The sequence below is a fragment of the Sarcophilus harrisii genome, chromosome 2 (genome assembly GCF_902635505.1).
Source record: "Sarcophilus harrisii chromosome 2, mSarHar1.11, whole genome shotgun sequence".
Lineage (NCBI taxonomy): Eukaryota > Metazoa > Chordata > Mammalia > Dasyuromorphia > Dasyuridae > Sarcophilus > Sarcophilus harrisii.
In genome coordinates this window covers 435,217,837-435,237,984 of record NC_045427.1, presented here as the reverse complement: position 1 = coordinate 435,237,984, position 20,148 = coordinate 435,217,837, and the positions used below count along the sequence as shown (strand labels likewise).

Genomic DNA, 20,148 nt, shown 5'->3' with positions numbered 1-20,148 from the left:
CATGAGTCTTTCGGAATTGTCTTGGATCATTGTATTTCTGAGAAGAGCTAAGTCAATCATAATTGATCATCAAACAATTCAACAAGCAATTATTAAGCACTCACCATGTACTAGGCACTGTGCTAAGCCCTGTATGCAAAGAAAGGCAAAAACAGTCCCCGTTCTCAAGAAGCCTACAGTATAATCAGGAAGACAACATGCTAACAACTATGTATGTATCTCATATAGGAGTAAATTGGAAGTGATCTCAGAAAGAAGTGGGGAATGGGAACAGAGAATGGGAAAGACTTCTTGCAGAAGTTAGGATTCAGCTTTGAAGGAAGTCATGAAAACTAATAGGCTATAGAACAGGGAGAGCATGGGGGACATGCAAGGAAGGCAAGCTGCGAAAAGACAGAGACAAGACATTCATACACAGGAGAAGAGAACAGATGACTCTAAGACTTCAGTGTTTGGGACCCAGTTTGTAACTAGACACAGAGTCATCAGAGCTCAGAAGAGAAAGAGATCCTTATGGATTAAGATATGCAGGGAAATCCCTTTGGAAAGGATTAAGATTTAAATATTGAGAAAAGTCATTTAGGTGCTTTATAAATCAAACCCCAAACAAACCCTTTTTTTTCTGAGAGAGATGGAGAAACAGAGAGAAAGAGTCAGAAACAGAGAGAGACAGAGGCAGAGAGAAATACAACAGAGAGAGACAGAAAGACTAAGTAGCTAACAAAATATCACCTAGTATGTTCAGTAGCTAAACTAAGCTAGTCTCAGTCCACCTGCCTCTCTTCCCTCCTGCTTCATTATCTGCTCACTCTCCTCTCTTTCTTCAACCATTCCCTCCTCTCCTTTCTTTTCTACCTGCTATACTTTCCACCTTCCCTTCCCTCTATTCTTTTCCTTCTTTTCCCTCTATCTTAACTGTCTCCTAGCTTCTTCCTTCTTTTACTCGTCCTCTTTCCCCTCCTCCTTCTCCTCCTCTGCTTTCTCCCCCTTCTCCGTAGCTCAAGGATGTTGCCTCTTGGCTCAGTGATTCATATCTGGCTCCCAAGTCTCAATGTTGTGTATCAGCTTTGGAATATCTTGCCATTGGGAAAGACACCGCGGCAGACCAGGAACTAGTCGGGCCAGCCAGGGCAGCTTGACCTCCAGCATTCTCATTACTGAAATAAATGAGATAATATGATACATAAATGAGCACAGTGAGCAAACCATCATGTTACACTAATAGAGAGCACAGTGATGCATAAATGAGCCCAGATGAAGGAGCACAGTGTCTGGAGTCTCTTTCCCTTTCTAGGAGAGAATGGGTACCTTTCTGCAGGCACCACCATCCCCGGTGTCTTGGTTCTCTAAGATACACAAACCTTCAAATGCTATTCCATCATCTCTGCAAAACTGTGCCCTGGATCTGTCCAAAGCCCAAACACTGAGCCACCCCCTGGACACACAAACTCAACTCATTCTGGCCAGTTCAAAACTTCTCTCTGCAACCCACACATTCAGCTTTGTGACTTTGGAAAAGTCACTTCAATGTACTGAGTTTGGGTTTATTCTTCTATCAAATGGAAATAATATCCCTGGCCCTATCTCCCTTGTGGAAATTGTGTGACAATAGATGAAAAAACACTTTGAAAAGTCTAAATTACAATAGAAATTCAAGGTATTGCTGTTATTATTAAAGACAAAGCCATTCATGTATGTGAATTACTCACACATTTATATGTATACATTATATATATGATCAACTAATTCCTTATTGTATATATTAATCACTTACTAAGCAGTTAATTGGTATAATGAATAAACCCTGGGCCTAGAGTCAGGAAGACCTGCGTTCAAATACAGATCCTTAGACACTTAATAACTGTATAATCCTAGGTGAGTCACTTGACTTCTGCCTTAGTTTCTTCTTCTGTGAAATGGGGATAATAATATATACCCTTTGTGAAGTGCTATGTAAAAACTAATTTTTTTTTTCTCAGCCCTTTGCTAGGGGATACATATCACATGGCTTGGGTAAGCCACTGTCTTCTGGGCTGAGTTTGCACTTCTATAAAGTAATGCATTTGGACAAGATGATCCTTGAGGTTACTTCCTCTGACATTCTGGGATTTGAGAAGAAACTGCAACTGTCCTCAAGAAACTCATAGCCTGTTGTTTTTTTCTTATTTTTAATTTTTTGATCTTATTTTTCTTGTGCAGCATGATAAATGTAGAAATATATAGAAAAGAATTATACACGTTTAACATAGATTGGATTACTTGCTGTCTAGAGAGGAGGGGTAGGAGGAAGAGAAGAAGAAAAATTTGGAACACAAGGTTTTGCAAGCTTGAATGTGGAAAACTATCTTTGCATATATTTTGAAAATAAAAAGCTATTATTTAAAAAAAGAAAGAAAGAAAGTCCAAGACAATGCCAATAGACTTTGGATAGAAAATGTCATCTGCATCCAGAAAAAGAACCATGGAGATTGAATACAAATCAACAACATATGCTATGTTCACTTCTTTTTTCTGTTTTTTTTTCCTCTCCTATGGTTTCCCCTTTTGTTCTGATTTTTCTCTCCCAATATGATTCATAAAGCAATGTGTATTAAAAATACATTTAAAAAATAATAAAAAGAAAGAGAAAAAGAAACTCATAGCCTAGTTTGAGGGATGAGGCTTATTTCCATGGAACATCTAGCAAATAGTTGGAGACAGAATGTGATTAAGTGCTAAGATGAGTAGAGATGATGAGGACAGATCAAAGGATATTGGAGTCACTGGAAAGGCTTTACGGAAAAAGCTGTTTCCTAAGTACTCTGGCTTTCTCTGGTACTCATCTTTCCTTTACATGATGTCTTCCACTAGAACGTAAGCTTCTTGAGGGCAAGGACTCCCTTTCTTTTATTTCTATTCCCACACTTAGTACATTATTTAGTACTTAAATACTTATTGACAATATTTGATGAATGGCTAGAATTTTCCTTAGCTTCAAACTGACTCTTGTTTCCCAAATTCCTTATAAATTTAGTGACAATTGTGACAATTGATATCATATAGAGTTTAAAGTTTTGCAAAACATTGCCACACATCTTATTTGATTCTCACAACAATGCTCTGAGGCAGTTGCTATTGTTCCCATTTTACAGATAAAGAATCTAAAGCTCAGATATTAAATTATTTTCTCCAAGTCACAGTTAGGAAGTATAAAAGGCTGGAGTCAAGGGAAGGTCTTCCTAAATTTTAGATCATTTCTACTCTTTCCTATTAATTTCTCTAACTGATGTTCCCTTTCACGCAATCCTATCAAGAACATCTTCAGTGTTAGACTTGGAAGGAGGAAACCATGTACTTTAACCTCAGAGTCAGTGAGGCGGTTCAGTGATTAGCTCACAAGGTCTGGAATTAGGAAAAGCTGAGTTCAATTTCTTTTTGTCTTTGTAGGCCCCAAGCTTAGCATAGTTCCTGGCACATCCTAGGTGCTTAATAAACGCTTGTTATCGATTGATTGGTTTCGTATCTCCATACCTTTGCTCACACCTCATTTATTTTCCAGTTTCCATCTTCCTCCTCTCCATACCAGGTTAAGGCAACTGTGCTGGGAAGGGGGAAATGCTGGAGAGAAATCAAGAGCAACAGCATCCAAGAAAGGGGAGCTTCCAAAAGGGCACTTAACTGAGCTTAGCCTTAGAATGAGAGAAAACTGACCATCTCCAGCTGATTGAGAAGGTCCCAAAGCCTTCCCTCTATGTGCAAATTTAACTGGGATAAGAACAGCAAACAGAAATCATAGTACTTGGGTCTGAAAGCCCTTGTGAGGTGGATGGGGAAGATCTCAGAGGCCTGACCCAGGTTACTGCCAACCTTCACGGGATACAAAGGGGTCTGTCCTTTACCCCCTAACTTGGTTCTCCCCCTCTGACTAGCTAAACAAAAACCGGGTTTCCTGGGACTAAACATGATCTCTCAGCAGAGATTTCCTTAATTTCATAATCAGTTCTTCTCTTAGGTTGTTTATTTGGGGGTGATGCCCCTGGAAAGACAACTACAACCCCCTCCATTCCTTTTTGTATATATTAATCACTTACTAGGCAGTTAAATGGCATAATGGATTAAGCCCTGGACCTAGAGTCAGGAAGACCTGAGTTCAAATACAGATCCTTAGACACTTAATAGTGTATAATCCTGGGCAACTTGACCACTGCCTTAGTTTCTTCTTCTGTGAAATGGGGATAATAATATCTACCTCTCACAATCCCATCTTGATTTTCAGGAAGGCAGGAAAACACCCCACCCTCACCCCATCCCCCAAATGCCTCCAGATCCCAGAGCATTGCTCTAAGAGGGCAGGGGTGTGGAGAGTCAGCCCCATGGTTTGCTCAGTCAGCTTCACCCAGAATGATGGATTTATTTGATTAAGTGGCTGGAACCAGGAAGTCTCCCAAGGCTAAGGCCGAATATTTCTGCAGTTCAGCTCCTCCCAGCTGGGAGCCAGATACAGGCCCAGCTGAGGCCTGGATTTAAAGAGATTGTTCAGGAACGTGCCCCAGGGTCAGCCTCAGATTTCCCTCTCTGAGGAGGCACCAAGGGGTGACTGGGAGGAGAGGCAGTGGACTGTCCCCTCAATGCTGACTTTAAAGGAAAGATACTAGCTCATATTGTATGTGTGTGTGTGTGTGTGTGTGTGTGTGTGTGTGTGTGTATTTGATTATATTTCATTGAATCAAAGCTGGAAGAAGTCTTAGGAACCCATGAGCACAAATCGTCATTTTGCAGAAATTAAAATCTAGCAAGGGGAATTGGCTGACCCAAAGTCACACGTGAGTTAGTGACAAAGCCAGACCTAAAATTCAGAGCTCTGGACTCTCCAGTCTAGTGTTCTTTTTACTGTACTAAAATTCGATAAAATCTCCATTGCTAAGCCAGCAGCAGGTACCTTGGGCTCTTTGTGGCCTAAGGATAGAGTCCAGACTCCTTGACATTCAAGGTCCTCTACAATCCCCCTAAACTACCTTTCTTGACTCCATTTCCTATGATTTCCCAAGACTGCTCTTCCCTAACAAGCATATTATCCCCTTTTCCTTAGAATCACTTCTTTTTTTAAAACTCAATTCAAACACTTCTCCTACATGAAATTTTTCCTGATTCCCAATCAGCTACCACAATCATCCTCCCACAACTACCTTGTATTCATTTTATAAGCTTTAGTAGCTTAAAACTACACTAAGATTTTTGGTACCCACTTTATTTTGTATCTATTTATACCTGTATGTTCTCTTTCCCCTATTATAATATAAGTTTCTTGAGATCAGAGACTATTTCACTTTTGTCTTTGTATGTCTAGTGCTTGATACAGGACCTGGTACAGAGGAGGTACTTAAGAAAAGCTTATTAACCCATTAATGTTTCACCTCCACTTTTTTGCAAATACTATTCCCTTGTCCTAGAATATCATTCCCACTTCTGCCAAATGTCTTCATCTATTATAGATCGACTATAGAATATAGATTAAAATCATTCTCATTATTCAAGGCCTCGTTCAAATGTCAACTCTTTCAGGAAGTTCTCCCCGATCCTTTCCCACTCTCTCTAGGCCAAAATGATCTACGGACTTGATTTATATATGTACAGTCTGAGTCACACTATCTGGTCCTTAACCCAGTAAAGTTTTAAAATTATTGTTTCACATAAAGTCTTAAGAATGTCAACTCTAGAAGAGACATGCTTAGAATGAATGATTAGAACATAAACCTAAATGTTAGAAATGAAAAGACAGTAGGACGTAGGATGTGAGAATTAAACCAGACTAGAAAGCACGGTGTGGTCCAAAGGGAAGAGCATTTGGAGTTAAGGAAGCCTGGTTGGAATATCAGCCCTGTCACTTACAGCATGATATATATTACTCTGGACAAGTAACTTAACCTCCCTGGACCTCACCTCATCTATCAAGTGAAAAGTCTGGGCTAGACAACATCTAGTTCCAAACCTGGGATCCTTTTACAGGCTTGGAATTGATCTCCAGAGAGGTCAGCGACAGTTAGTGCAGACTTCAGACTAGAGGGCAAAGACCCTATCCCCCCACACTCCTGCCAGATGTTGAACATGTGGCAAGTGAACAATCATCTTTTGGCTTGCTTACCAAGAGACACGACCTCATCCCCAAACTTACTCATAATATACCTAGAATCCCAGACTCCAGAGCTCCTTAGCCTTGGGACAATTCTTAAAATCAATGCCCCAGGACAAGGTTGCCAGGAAGCAAGTGCCCTGAGTCTAAGTAGCCTTCAAAACTCTGAATTTAATCAGAGTATTTTAGAAGTGAAAGAGACCTCAAAGATGATATAATCCAACCCTCCCATTTTACAGATGGGAAGACTGAATTCCAAAGAAATAAAATGAATTACCCAAGTTTAAAGGTAGCAAAATTTGGATTAGAATCCAGGTCCCCTGACTCTAGACTCAGCACCTCTTCCAATCCACTTAACTACCTCTGCCCTACAATTCACCTTCCAGGCTCTCCATCTCTCCCATCTGCCTGTATTTGTCTGTATTTTGAAGTTCTACTTGAAGGGCAGGCACCTCTTTCAGGAAGTCCTCCCTGCTTCTCACACAAAGAGCTCTTACTTCTCACACAAAGACTGGAGCTGAGTTTTGAAGGACAAGCAATTTTGATAGGAAGAGGAAAGAGAAGATGGGAAAGAGGAGGGTGTCCAAGATTGGGGACTGGGGGATAAGGAAGAGCCTGAATTGTCCCCAAAGCCTCCTTCCCTCCTTACCTTATAGACCTATCTAGTAGATGAGTTTTGCTTCTAGAGTCTTGACTTTGGCCTAGGACAGTAAGCTAGGTCTCTCTGCAGTCAACTAGCCCTCATCTTCCTGAGGCTGGGCCCCAGATGCAAGCTTTCCAACACCCTTTGGGGAGGACTGGAGCCAGACAAGAGGTCCCTGGGAAGAAGAGAAGCTGGGGAGAAAATATCCTCCTTCCCTTCCAGTAACTTCTGCAAGATTGCTCTCAGCCGGAACCTGGGCTGGGTTCAACCTTCCTCCATGTAATTTCATCCCATTCAGGAACCAGGGTGGGAGCCAAGGAGTAGTTACCTCCCACCCCCAACTCTCCCTCAATTCTGCCAGATTTCATTAACTTAGTAAGAGCAGGCCATTCTCCTGGAATGCCTCGCTCCCACCCCCACTCTCATCATCTCTGACCCTGAGAATAGCCTTACTGCCCCCAGAGTCTTGGGGTTCTTCCTTAGATTGGCCATTTTTACTTCCCATCCCTGTGTTTAGAATAATCCATGAACCAGGTGATTGCCGCTCCCACTCATGCCAGTCCCACAGAGATACATTTGATCTCCACAGAAGGCTGGACCACAATAGAGACTCTGCTTTGGTCAAGAACTAGGGATACAGTGAACAACCATAACAGATAGCTGCCTTATCCACTGAAGCAATAAGGAAAGTGCTTCACATTCCCATAGTGCTTTATGGTCTGTAAACCTTCCTCGTGGCATTCCTGAAAATTAGGTAGCGTGGTCAATATTGTCCCCATTTGCTAATAAAAACAACCTGAGGTGCAGAAAGATAGTGGCCAGCCATGATTACACAGCTTGGGTCAGTGCTGGGGTGTGGATTCAGATGTTTGAGATCCTAACCTAGGGTACTTCCCACAGATTCATTGATTTAGAGCTAGAAGGGACTTTGGAATTCCTCAAGTCCAGCTTTCTTATTTCACAAATGAGACAGTCGAGGCACAGAGTGACTAATCCAGGGTCATATAGCTAATAGGTATTTGAGGAAAAATTCAACATCCATCACATTAGACTATCTCAGCGATAAATCCTGCTTAGAGAATCCTCGATTCTAGATTCATCTATCTTAGGTCCTATGGCTATGTTGATACAAGTCCTTCTCTGGGTGTCTGCCCAAAAAACGGTCATTCTCCATCCAGATTTATTTCTAAACTGGTCTAGGTTAAATTTCAGTCACCTGATTCCATTTATCCCAGCCAAAATGGATTCCTTGCTGTCCCTCCTATAGGCCCCCAACCTTCAAGCCTTCATAGCTTTTATTAGACTATTTCTTCTCCCTATAATGCTCTCTCTCCTACCCTTCTGCTCTATTCAAATTCAGCTTCTTCCATGAAGCCTTCCCTGATCCCTCCCACTGGTAACAAACTCCCTCCCTTCAGACCTTGTCTAATTCTTACAATAGTACAGTTATGTACTTATCATGTAGTACTGTGCATTGTAGCTGGCTATGTATTTCTCCTCTGCTTCCAGGTTGTATAAAAGAGCAAACCTGGGACTTGGTAGAGCATGGTGTAATGGAGTAATTGGATTTGCAGATTGAATTTCAGCTCCAAAGCTTGCATTTGCATCCTATCCACCCTTCACCTCTCCAAACTTGGTTTTCTATAAAATGAGAATGATCCTTGCCCTGCTGCATTCCAGTCTGGTTGTGAGACTACTTACTTGACCCGAAGAGACAACTTTCAGATATCGTCCTAGTTAGTTCATTCTTTTGTTGTTCAGTTATTTCTTTATGACCCCATTTGAAGATTTCTTGGCAGAGATACTGGAGTGGTTAGCCATTTCCTTCTCCAGGAAACCGAGGTAAACAGGGCAAAGTGACCTGCCCAAGGCCACACAGCAAGTAGATGTTGAGGCTGGCTTTGAACTCAGCTCTTCCTGACTCCAGGGTCAGAGCTCTGTCCACTGCCCCACTTAGCTGCCCAAATTCCCTCCAACCTGGCCTCATTCCATCCACTGTGCTGGGTCACCAAGCTCGAAAGGTTTTGTCCTTCAGAAAGATACATGAAATGAGCAAATGGTTCATATTCCCCAGATTGGCAATTTTCCTTGCTATTCCCAATCCCTAATACACACAGACCCTCCCCATGGTTAGGACAGGTCCTTCCCTGAAACTGTTTGGAGGAATTATTGGGGCTTTGCTTTTTAATGATATGGGAGAGGATAATTGAGACTGAGTTTATTTGGAAGAAAGAGGATGTATTAGCCTATTTAGTAGTGATTTTAAAATCTTGGATGAGGGAAAGGGAATCTTTATCCAAACCTCCTAGAACAAGAAGGAAAGCCTTTTGGAGAGGTCTTTAAAAGGGTCAAAATTTGGTATTATTTATTCCCTCAAGACGGAGGAAGTTTTCAGCAATGGGCTTGACTGATGATACTTAATAGAGTTGTTATTGTTGTTCTTATCATTATTATTATTAGTTCCAAATTCTTTTCTTTCTTCCCCTCCTTCTCCCACCCACTGAGAAGGCAAGAAATTACTGTTATTATTATAATTCAGGTAGTGTAGCAATAGCAGAAAGAGAATCTAGGTTCAAATCCCAGCTCCAACCCTTGGTAACTGTGGGACCTACTTAACCTCTGAGTCTTACTTTCCATATTTTTAAAATAGAGATAACACACCTGCATTTTTGACTTTTCAGATTGCTATAAGAAAAGTACTTTGCAAAAATAGTGTGCTGTAGTGAAAGGAGTAGTAGGTTTGATGCGGGAAGATCTAGCTTCAATCTGGGTTCAAATTCTGGCTCTCTAAGTCACAGCACCAGGCACATCATCAGTATTTAATCAATATTTTCTGACTGATTGAATGGCTTTTTGCTATCTTGAGCAATTGTCTTCTACTCTCTATAATTCAGTTTACTCATCTATAAAATGAGGCTGTTGTACTAGCTGATCTTTAAAGGTCCTTTCCCCTCTGGCTATAAATAAATGAAGAATCCTATAAATATGAGTTATGGAAATATGAATTTTAAAGATCCTCCTGAGAGCCTCTCAGTGTTATGCATACAGTTATAAATGATACTGAACTAAATTGAATTCTCAAGCAGTATATCCTTCCTAGTTCTCAGCTCCTGTTCCCATCTAGATCCCTCTTTATATATGAAATATTTTTTAATTTTAAAGTACTATTTGGAAAGTACTGGTATTATATTCCAAGGCCCAAAGATAAACCCTGTCATCCAGGCTGTAATACATTAGTGAATGCCACATCCAAGTCAAACTCCATAACCGATTAAAGGGACAAATGATTCAAGCCTCTTTTAGTGTTGACTCCTAAACCTGTTGCCCCTATTGCTTGGCAGTGAAACTTGGAATTCCTCCTGCCACTTTGCTATTCCATCAACAAAACCCTCTGTTTCCAAATTAATACAAATATAAGTAAAAATAATAAAGAATGGTAGAACTATAATTATGGAACATAGAATACCTGAGCTAGAAGGGACCTTAGAACATAAAGCAAAGCATATTATAACTAGAAGAGGTCTTGCCAGCCATCTATATTTATGGTCTCCATGCTTTTTTGATCATGCACTTACCTCATCAGTAAAAGAAAGTTGAGGATGTGAAAAAATTGGACACTGATGCATTGTTGGTAGAGTTGTGAACTGATCTAACCATTCTGGAGAGCAATTTGGAACTATGTCCAAAGGGCTGAAAAATAGTTCATACCCTTTGGTTCCCAAAGAGATCAAAGAAAAAGGAAAAATCCTTATGTACAAAAATATTTATAGCAGCTCTTTTTGTGGTGGCAAAGAATTGAAAATTGAGGGGATGCCCATCAATTGGGGAATGGCTGAACAAGTTGAAATGTATGGTTGTGATGGACTACTATTGTACTATAATAAATGGCAAGCTGGCAGATTTCAGAAAACTTGGAAAGATTTGTATGAACTGATGCAGAGTGAAAGCAAAAGAACTAAGAGAAGATTTATGGAGTAAGAACTATATCATACAACAATCATGGTGAATGACATGGCTATTCTCAGCAATACAGTGATCCAAGACAATTCTGATAACTGAAGGCATCTGAGGCATAATTTTTTCACTTTATTTTTCTTGCTTCTTTTGTAGCATGGCTAACATGGAAAAATGCTTTACATGATTTCACATATATAATTGATATCATATTTCTTGCCTTTTCAATGAGAGAGAGAGAGAATTTGTAATGCTATTTTAAAAAAATGAACATTAAAAATAAATATTTCTTAAAATGTTGATTACATACTCCCAATACATGCATATTTACTTATTTATTATTAATAGACATGTACTACTACACTAATAATTATGTACATTATAAAATTACTCCAAAATTGACATTCACAAATGTTAATGAGACAAAAATAAAGTAATACTTTATTTTAGAAGTACTAGAGAGTCATTAGATTTTGTTGAGCAGGGACTAGTATGCTCAGATCTGTTTTAGGAAAATCATTTCTGAGGCTGTGTGAAAAATACATTAGAGAAGGAGAAATGAGACAGGGAGAACAATTAAGAGTCTGTTGTAATAGTCTATATGAAAAGTAATGAGAGTCTGAACTGGCAACCATGTGAGCAGGGAAAAGAAGACATTTGGGAGAGTAAATTATGTGAGTAAAAATGACAAGATTTGGCAGCTGATTGTATGCACAGTGGAGAATCAAAGACAGTGTCAAGATTGGAAATCTGAACATCTAATAGATAGTGGTTTCCTTGAGAGAAGCTGAGATATTTAGAAAGAGTGGATAGAATTGAGGAAGGAGAAAGGAACATTGTGATGAACGCTGCAATGAAGACCACTACCCACCAATGCTGATTCATTCTGTGTGACTCAGTGTCTCCCACCCAAACTTAAAACAGAAAATCGGGTTTCCTACTCACCACTTACTGCCCCTGAGCATAAAGCAGGACCTTCCTAAGGGCACCTGACACGGCCAGGAAGCAGGACATAATTTTGTTTGGGGGTGGGGAGGAAAGGAAGGGAAGGAAAGAATTTTCCCATAGTGACAATACAACTGCTGCTATATATGTTTAGGGAATCAAATAAATTATTTAACTGCTTTGAGAAACCAAAGCCAACCTTAAAATGGAAAAGGTTGGGATCTTGCACACTGAGGGCATGTTGGATGATATGGGTAGGTATGATATGGTGGAGACATAACTGGCTATTTTGAGGAAAGGAAGCTATCTTCTCACCAAGTTATTGGTTGATCACAAGCCCATTCAGATCAGGAGGCCACATTCCCCACTTTGAAAAGCACTGATCTAGAGCATACCAATTTTGGAATTCTTCACACAATGACCATGGAATAAATAAATAAAACATTTGTCAAATGAAGAAATTTTGATATAATCTTTTCTTCCTCTCCCTTCATTTGACAGGTAAAATCTGTACCTTAACCAACTGATTAAGTCATTGATTAGTTAAGATGCAGAAATCATTTCCTTTTAGCAGGGGAATCCACTTGCTTAAGGGTTCTCTTTACCCTGTGGTTCCCTTAATTCTGTTCCAGCTGCAAGCTCCACTCAGGGTTTTGAGTCCAACTACAGTGAATTTCTCCCATGGATGAAAATAGCCAGATGGAAAGCCTGGTGCTCCTGGCCCCTTATGCTCCTTCAATTTAGATAAAATAAGAAAAACAAGTCCAGCACATTTTCAGTTGGGGCAGGGGGCAGGACGGAGGTCTTAGTCCTTGGCCTGGAGGGTCTGGGAATTCCTCCCAGGCCCAGACTCCCCTTTAAATAAATATCATAAGATCTAAATCTGGAAAGAGTCCTTGACATTGTCCAGTTCAACTTCATCATTTAACAGCAGAAGAAACTGAGGCTCAAAAAGATACATTTAGACCAGTCTTATGAAGCTGAAAGATCACTGGATTTGAATGGTGGCTCTGCCACTTGTGTGACTTTAGACAATTAGCTCCTCTGGGTCTCTGTTTTCACCTCTTTAAAATGAAAAGGAGTGGAAGATCTCTTCCACCTCTGAATCCCAAGCCTCAGTGACCTACCCAAGATCACGAGAGTAGAGTGACCTTGCACTTTAAATCCAAGGCCCTAAATCCAAATGTGGTCCTCGCCACTCTCCATACCCTGTTTCTCCTCAGAAGACCAAGGAGCCTGAAGTAGGAGGCAGGAGAGGAGAGGAACAAACAAGGGAGCAAAGGAATAGGGTGGACGCTGTGGGGGGGGGGGAGAGTAACTATGGGGAGACAAAGCTCTGTGATCTGCAGCCCCTTCTGGGACTTGGACAAGTTAACCATAGGAGCTGGCTTTGACCACATTTCTTTGGCAGTCCTCCTGGAAAACTCATCTTCCTGAGTTCAAATCTAGCTTCAGACACTTTCTGGCTGGGTAGGTCAGTTAGTCCTATTTGCCTCAGTTGCTTCATCTGTTAAAAAATGGGCTGAAGGAGGAAATGGCAAACCACTGCAGTATCTTTGCCAATAAAACCCCAAATGGGGCCACAGAGAGTCAGATAGGGCTGAACAACAGAAACACAAAATAAATCATTCCTGAGTGAACTCAAAAGAGAGGGAAAGTAAGTTCCCAGAGGCACCATAGGCCAGAGGTCTAAATAACCCCAAGTTCAGGGATCTTCCCAGAATGAAAATTTCAATAATCCCCAGATAACTTCCAATGACCCCCACCAATGGTAGAAGCACAGACACAAAGAGCTAAGACGATGTATGGACAGCTAGGAAAGGATGTGCTTCTAGAGTCACTGGGAATTATGAAGGTGGTTTTGAAGTTTTCTTGGCAGAGATAGTGGAGTGCTTTGCCATTTCCTTCTCCAACTCATTTTACAGATGAGAAAACTGAGGCAAACAGAATTAGGTGACTTGTTCAGGGTCATATAGTTGGTAAGCTCCTGAGACTGGTTTTGAATTCATCTTTGCCTTTCTGTTAATTGTCTTAATTGTCCAATCTTGACTTGAGGAGGGAGGGACATGATCTAATATCTATTTCTTATCATTTGCATCTAGTCCTTTCTGGTGTCATGAGGGAAGCCTGGGAGTCCTAAAATTCCTAAACTCAGGAGTATTGTGAATATTTAATGAGATAATGGGTGCAAAGCACTTTGCAAACCTTAAAATGCTATATAAATTCCGATCATTATTAAAGTTGTATCCTCTGATCTCCAAGCCTCCAATCTGGTGATGACTTCATTCTCTAAGACTTCTATTGCTGGGCTCAAGCAATGTTTATAAACCAATAAAGGGGATGTGCTGGGAAATGTTTAACCCGGGGGTAGGCATGTATGCATGCATTTTTTAAATTTAATCTGTATTAACACTTTTTTAAAAAATTATTAAAGCTTTTTATTTACAAAACTTATGCATGGGTAATTTTTCAATATCGACCCTTGCAAAACCTTCTGTTCCAAATTTTCCCCTCCTTCCCCTCACCCTCTTCCGTAGGTGGTAGGTAGTCCAATACATGTTAAATATGTTAAAATATGTTTTAAATCCAATATATGTATATATATATTTATAGTTATCTTGATGCATATTATTAACACTTTCTTAAGGCTTGATGATCAACAAAACAATAAATCAGTCCTAGATTTGTAGAGGATTACAGATACCTGTAAATGCTCACACTGAAAATTTAACAATGAGTCCTCTAAAAGATGTTTAGAGCTGGCTCTATCACATCCCTGCCTGAACTACTATGGATAGTGGGAAGCTTGGAGGAAGATGGTCTCTCCCTTCACATCCAGTTGTTAAGGAACTGAGCCAAACCATTTGTACTGCAATAAATGGGACCAAGGTGTGAAAGAACACTTCTCTCATGGTCAAACAGAATTGATATCTAGTTCTCCATAGCAGCAAATGCTGCTCCTGGTTCCAAATATAAGGGCACAGGATTGTAATAGGTGCAGGAGAGGCTTCAAAGGCCTTTACTCCTAAATCTCCCTCATTTTACAGGAGAAGAAACTGATTTGCTCAAGCTCACACAAGTAATAAGAGTCAGAAGTGGGAAAAGCAGAATATGAATCCAGGTCATCTGATGTCAAAGCCAGTGTGCCCTTTCCACTGTACCACAGCTACCTATCTAATCTTAGACTCCCTCTGAGCAGCTAGGAATGACTGAAAGCTGAAAAGATAGCATTGGCTTCTACTTCTCCCCACTTTTCATTTATTTAAGTCTCACTGGGATTAGGAACCAAATAAATCTTAAGCCAATTCTTACAAATCTAAGAAGAGCCCCTTATTGCAGGGGCAGCAAGCAGGTTGATTTCCATTTGGCTCCCCTGTCCTTTCTATTTTCCCTCAGCTTGTGGAAGAGAGGCAAGGAATTCAAAAAGTGTTTCTTTAAAATTAATATTTTGCAACAGCCAGTGCTACAGAGGATAGAGCACCTGCCTGGAGCCCGGAAGACCAGAGTTAAAATCTAGCCTTAGACAGTTGACACTTAAGAGCTGTGTGACCCTTGGCAAGTCACTTAATTCTGATTGCCTGGCATAGAAAAAGAGAGGGAGGGCAGGGAGGGAAGGAGGGAATGAATCTCACCATGTGAGATATTTTGTGGAATTTCCCATTTGATGAGAGCTGGAATTGTCTTTATGGCAATATCTTACTCCCAGTGGGAGAACACATTCACTCTGTGTGTGATCTGGTATATTATCATCTGTATAACTTGTATAGTTTCCATTTCCTATTGCCCTGGATAAATAAGTTTATTTGCCAGTCACTGGATCTTTGTGTGATTGGGATTTGGTAGCAAGGAAATCAAGCCTTTGGATATATGTTAGAGTATTCCCTCCCTATTGATGAATAATGATTAGGAGCAGCTTGAATTTAAAATTTATTTCCCTTAGACTGACATATTAGCAGGGAGGCAAATATACATAATTTTAGCTACATATGCTTTACTTGAGGAGAGTAAAGGGATCAGCCTTGTGGTCCCAGTCTCTTGTTCCCTTCCTAGTAGGAAGTATGGATGGAAGAGACTCCAGATAACTATTCATGCCTCCCTGTGACCCATAGCTGAACGGATCTATGGATCTATATGGACATACCATAATCTTCTTGAGTATCACAGAGAGAGGAAATAAGAAAGAAAGAAAAAGAGAGGGAGAAACAGAGAGAGGAAGAAAGAAAGAGAGAAAGAAAGAAAAAAGAAAGGAAGTAAAGAAGGAAGGAATTATTAAGAGGTCCTTCCTTATGAACACACACACACACACACACACACACACACCCCACTGGATTTAAAATGAGGATTTTGAATGGAAGGCGATAAGAAAGGCTTCCTAAAAGGACTCCTCTGATCTAACCATTCTTCTTTAAGCTCTTAGCTAATTTCTTCCCAGAAGAAAGGGCTCTTATCCTACTGTCTGACTAGCTATTCTAAGATGTAGCAACTCCAGTCTCTGCATAAGAGGGAAATTAGCATCATTGAACTATTCTTTCTATGTGTTCTATTCACCTGAATTTATTTTGGGTTTTGTTTTCTTGTTTTTTCTCCTATGCCAAGTCATAAGACCTGCATTTCTTTGCCCCCTGTGTCTTCATCTGTACAATGAGAGTAGTAATAGCATCTGGTTCACAGGATTGTTGTGGGATCAAGTTAGATAATGGATGCAATGTGGGAAAGAACCCAGAATTTGGAATGTGAGAACCTGAGTTTAAACCCCAGCTCTGCTCTTACTATCTACTTTGAACAATTCACTTAAATCACTCTTGTGGTTAAATTCCTCCATTAGAAAATGAAGAGGTGGGATCAGGGGATCTCTGAGATCGTTTCTTACCCACCACCTCAGGTTTTATCTATGATCTTTTAACATTTCAATTTTTCCTAATGTTTATTCCTGTCCAGTTAAAGTTCGATCCATCAAAGGTTGAAATGGTTGAATGATCTTGATTCTAGCCCCAATTCTTATCCCTGCCCCCTTTTTTCTCCTTTGTCTATTCTCTCTCTAATTCTCTATTTCTCATTCTCTATCCTTTGTTTTGGGGTCCCCAGTGATCATGTAGAGTATTACAAAACAAAGCACTTCCCTTTTCTCACAATTCTCCCAGGCTGGGATCAGAGCTATAGTTCAAATCTTGACTCCCTAGTTTTCAGTTTCCTCATAAGTAAAATGAGGGTTGAACTAGAGAGTCTCTGAGGTTCTTTCCATCTCAAAATTGGTGATCCTAGGCCAGTGGGGCATTTGCTGTGTGACTTTAGGCAAGCCATTTCCCCTTTGTGATGTGTAAAAAGTTTGAGACATAATTTCTGAGTAATTAATCATTTTATTAATTATACATAAAAGAATGGTCATTTGGCTATCTCATAAACCAAAGAGGATCATGGTGGCTTATTGATACCAATATGTCTTTGGAAAACTGGATGTTTCCCACAGTAAATAATCCGTTAACAATGAAAAGAATGAATAGTATAATGAGAGGTGGGCCTACTCTAATGAGAGGCTGTGCTACCACATTAAGTAAGTCCCTCTTGTTCTCAGACTGCCCTCAACAATGTAAACAAAGGGTCTATCTTACCAACCACCAACACAATGAACTTCCCCAATTGGGTAGAGTTTGAACAAGACTGAGAATGTTAAATCCAATGTCATTATCAGCCATATTTTTCAGGGGCAGATTTGATCTAGAGAATGAAGAAAAAGGTAGGGAAAAAATCCTGGATCTCCCCAGTAGTAATTGGTTATTGATATAAGAAAGAAATAACTATTTCTCTCACTTATTTGGCCTCAGTTTTCTAGCTACCAAATGAAGTGGATGCTTGCTAAATTCCCTTTCAGATCTAACAGCCAATGTTTTAGATTAAAAGGGCCCTTCCAATTCTAATTTTCCATATTCTAAGATCCTGTCTAGCTCTGAAAATATGTTCTAAGGACTCTGTTACCTCTAATATTCTGTTCTAAGGTCTCTCCAACTCTGAAGATTTCCATTTCATGTTCTCCCTTCCCTCATATCTTGGCCCACACATGATTGGGAAATCTCCCTCCCAGTACCCTGGATCATCTCATGCATTAACAGGCTCTCACTGACTGGGTCTGTCCTTCTCCAGTATTCTCATTAATGATCCTATCTTGGTTTATCTTTTTTTTTTTTTTTCATTCTCCAAATGAAGACCTAAAGTCTGTTCTTTTATTGATAATGGTAGCTTCACTGGTTTCTGGGTCTGAGTCTCTCTCAACAAAAGCCTTTTATTGTTTTGAAAGGAATTCACAAACCAGCTTGGGGGTGAGTCTTGTGGCAAGGAAGGACAAAAGACCTGACCTTCCTGCTGCCCAGCTTGCCTCTTCATTCCTCAAATTAAAACAGGGTCTCAGAGAGGCCAAGCCCCAAATCTGGAGGAGATCCAGTGAGAAATATTCAGAGGACTAAGGTCCCTTCCAGCTTCTAAATCCTATGATTTACTTCCAGTCCAGGCTCAGAGCCTAGTGGCGCCCCGAGGAAACCTCAGTGTGTTTTGCATGGCTGCTGTGGTGTCCCCTGAAGGAATCCACTGGGGAAAAGAACCCAAGACCAGTTGTTTCTTAAACTATGCTGCAAAGAGCCCTGACATACCCCAAGTTTGTTTTCATTGAATCTTCTGTTGTTTGCTAAGCATTAAAAATAATTATTTTAGATGATTTTACTACAAGAGTCTGCAGGATTCCACCAAAGTTTTGTTTAAACTGAAGGGTTCTACCACAGTGGACAAATTTGAGAACCATTTCTCTGGATCAAGAACAGTTCATATTCCTAAAATAAATAAGGGTGGAAGGGAACTTGGTTCAGAAAATGAAACACAAAACACAAAATGTCAGGCTGAGTAGAGACCTTCAAGTACAGATTGTCCCCCAAGCACAGAAACCAGCTAGACAAACCCCTTTGCTTTACAAAGAAAATAAAGCTTTGCAAGGGAAAAATGACAACTCAAATCACACAGTGGGTCAATGACAGTCTGAATTAGAATGCATTTCTCCAGGCTGCCAAACCTAGGCTCTTTCCACTGGATTACACTCTCTGTCCCTTTGCTTGCAGTAGAAATTCAGAGAGAGTCTGAGGAGGGAAGGTCTTGGACAGGAATAGGGTAAGATTGTTGACTTGGGCAGCAGCAGCTCCAGCTCACATCTGAAAGTCAGTTTTTGCTTCTCCAGGGCATTCAGTGATGGGGCTTCCTCAAAATTGCCTTTTCTGGGTAAGGAAGGATAATTAAAAATATTTTTTGTGTCCATTCCTTTACGTTTAAGATCTTCCTAAGTCTACTTTTATACCCGAGAAAACAAGGCTAAGGAGCATTCAGAGGGTCTTGTAGAGATTCGGTGTCATTCTAAACATATCAGGAAATGTCTAAGTCAAAATTTGTTTGCTATGCCTCCCCCACTGGGGAGGTAGAAAAGGGGACCCCTAGAACAGAGGAAAAGTTGGAATAAACTGAGGTCTTTCCAACTCAGATAACCAACTCTTATTCCAGGATTCTCTAAATCTAATGAGACATTCTACCATAAAACTTAGGTCTGAGTCACAGATCTGCTTCTAATTTGATCTTACCTTTAAGGAAGCTGCTTATCCTGTCTGAGTCTGTTTCTCATCTGTAAAATAAAAGGATTCAGTTAGGTACACTTTAAGAACCTGCAGACATTGCAATATAAGGAAAAGAGCAATGACTGGATAATGAGGAGGTCTAAAGTTTCTTGTCTATACCCTAATTCAATGGGTGACATTGGAAAGATATCTTCCCCTCTCTGAGCCTTAAATTTCTTCATCTGAGGAATCAACATCCTGTAATCCCTTATAGCTCTAAATCCTAAAGTCCTATATTTGTATATGTGCATTATGGTGACAGCCTTCTGGAAACAGTGTTTTTGATTTGTTTTGTTTTGTTGTTTTTGTTTTTTTGCTGGTAATAAAACTGAGACCCAGACTTACCTAAGGTCCTCAAGGTGGTTAGTAGTAGAAACTAGTTTTGAACATTGATCCTTTGATCATCAATTCAATGCTCTATCACACTGCCTTTCCCAGATCCTTCTCTTCAGTTTGCTGTCTTTCTCATTCCCCATCACCAGGCCATCCCTACTGCATCAAGCATGATTCATTCATACATTCTAGCAGGAATAAGTTCTGAAAAGTATCCTAGACAATTCACTAATATTCCCACTTTCCACCTGGACTGCAGCCAGATCCTAGCCAGACTGTAACATCCTGAAGCAGGACTGCCAGAGGGATTAAGGGCCCTAACTATCTATAAGACCCTGAGGAATCTCCAGTAAATCATCCCCAGGAATGTAAAAATGTTAGGGTGTTCCTAAGGGATGTGAAGAATAATAAGATCATCTCAAGAAGGGTATGAGGGAACCTGGGCTGTCCCTATAGAGTACAAGGGGCTAACACAAGGCTCAAAGTGGCTCAAAACAGACCAAAAATTAATTAGAAACTAA

General features: G+C 40.3%; 1 protein-coding gene and 1 long non-coding RNA gene across 2 annotated transcripts in view; one reads left to right on the top strand and one right to left on the bottom strand.

Moving 5' to 3' along the window:
• Window positions 1–20,148, top strand: part of ANGPT4 (angiopoietin 4) — a 62,835-nt gene that overhangs the window by 16,972 nt on the left and 25,715 nt on the right. The gene's annotated exons all lie outside the window — the stretch shown is intronic.
• On the bottom strand, window positions 17,822–19,456 carry LOC116421723. Its single transcript, XR_004232216.1, has 2 exons — window positions 19,262–19,456; window positions 17,822–18,904 (listed from the first exon to the last, which is right to left on the bottom strand). It is a non-coding gene; the product is annotated as an uncharacterized LOC116421723 (long non-coding RNA).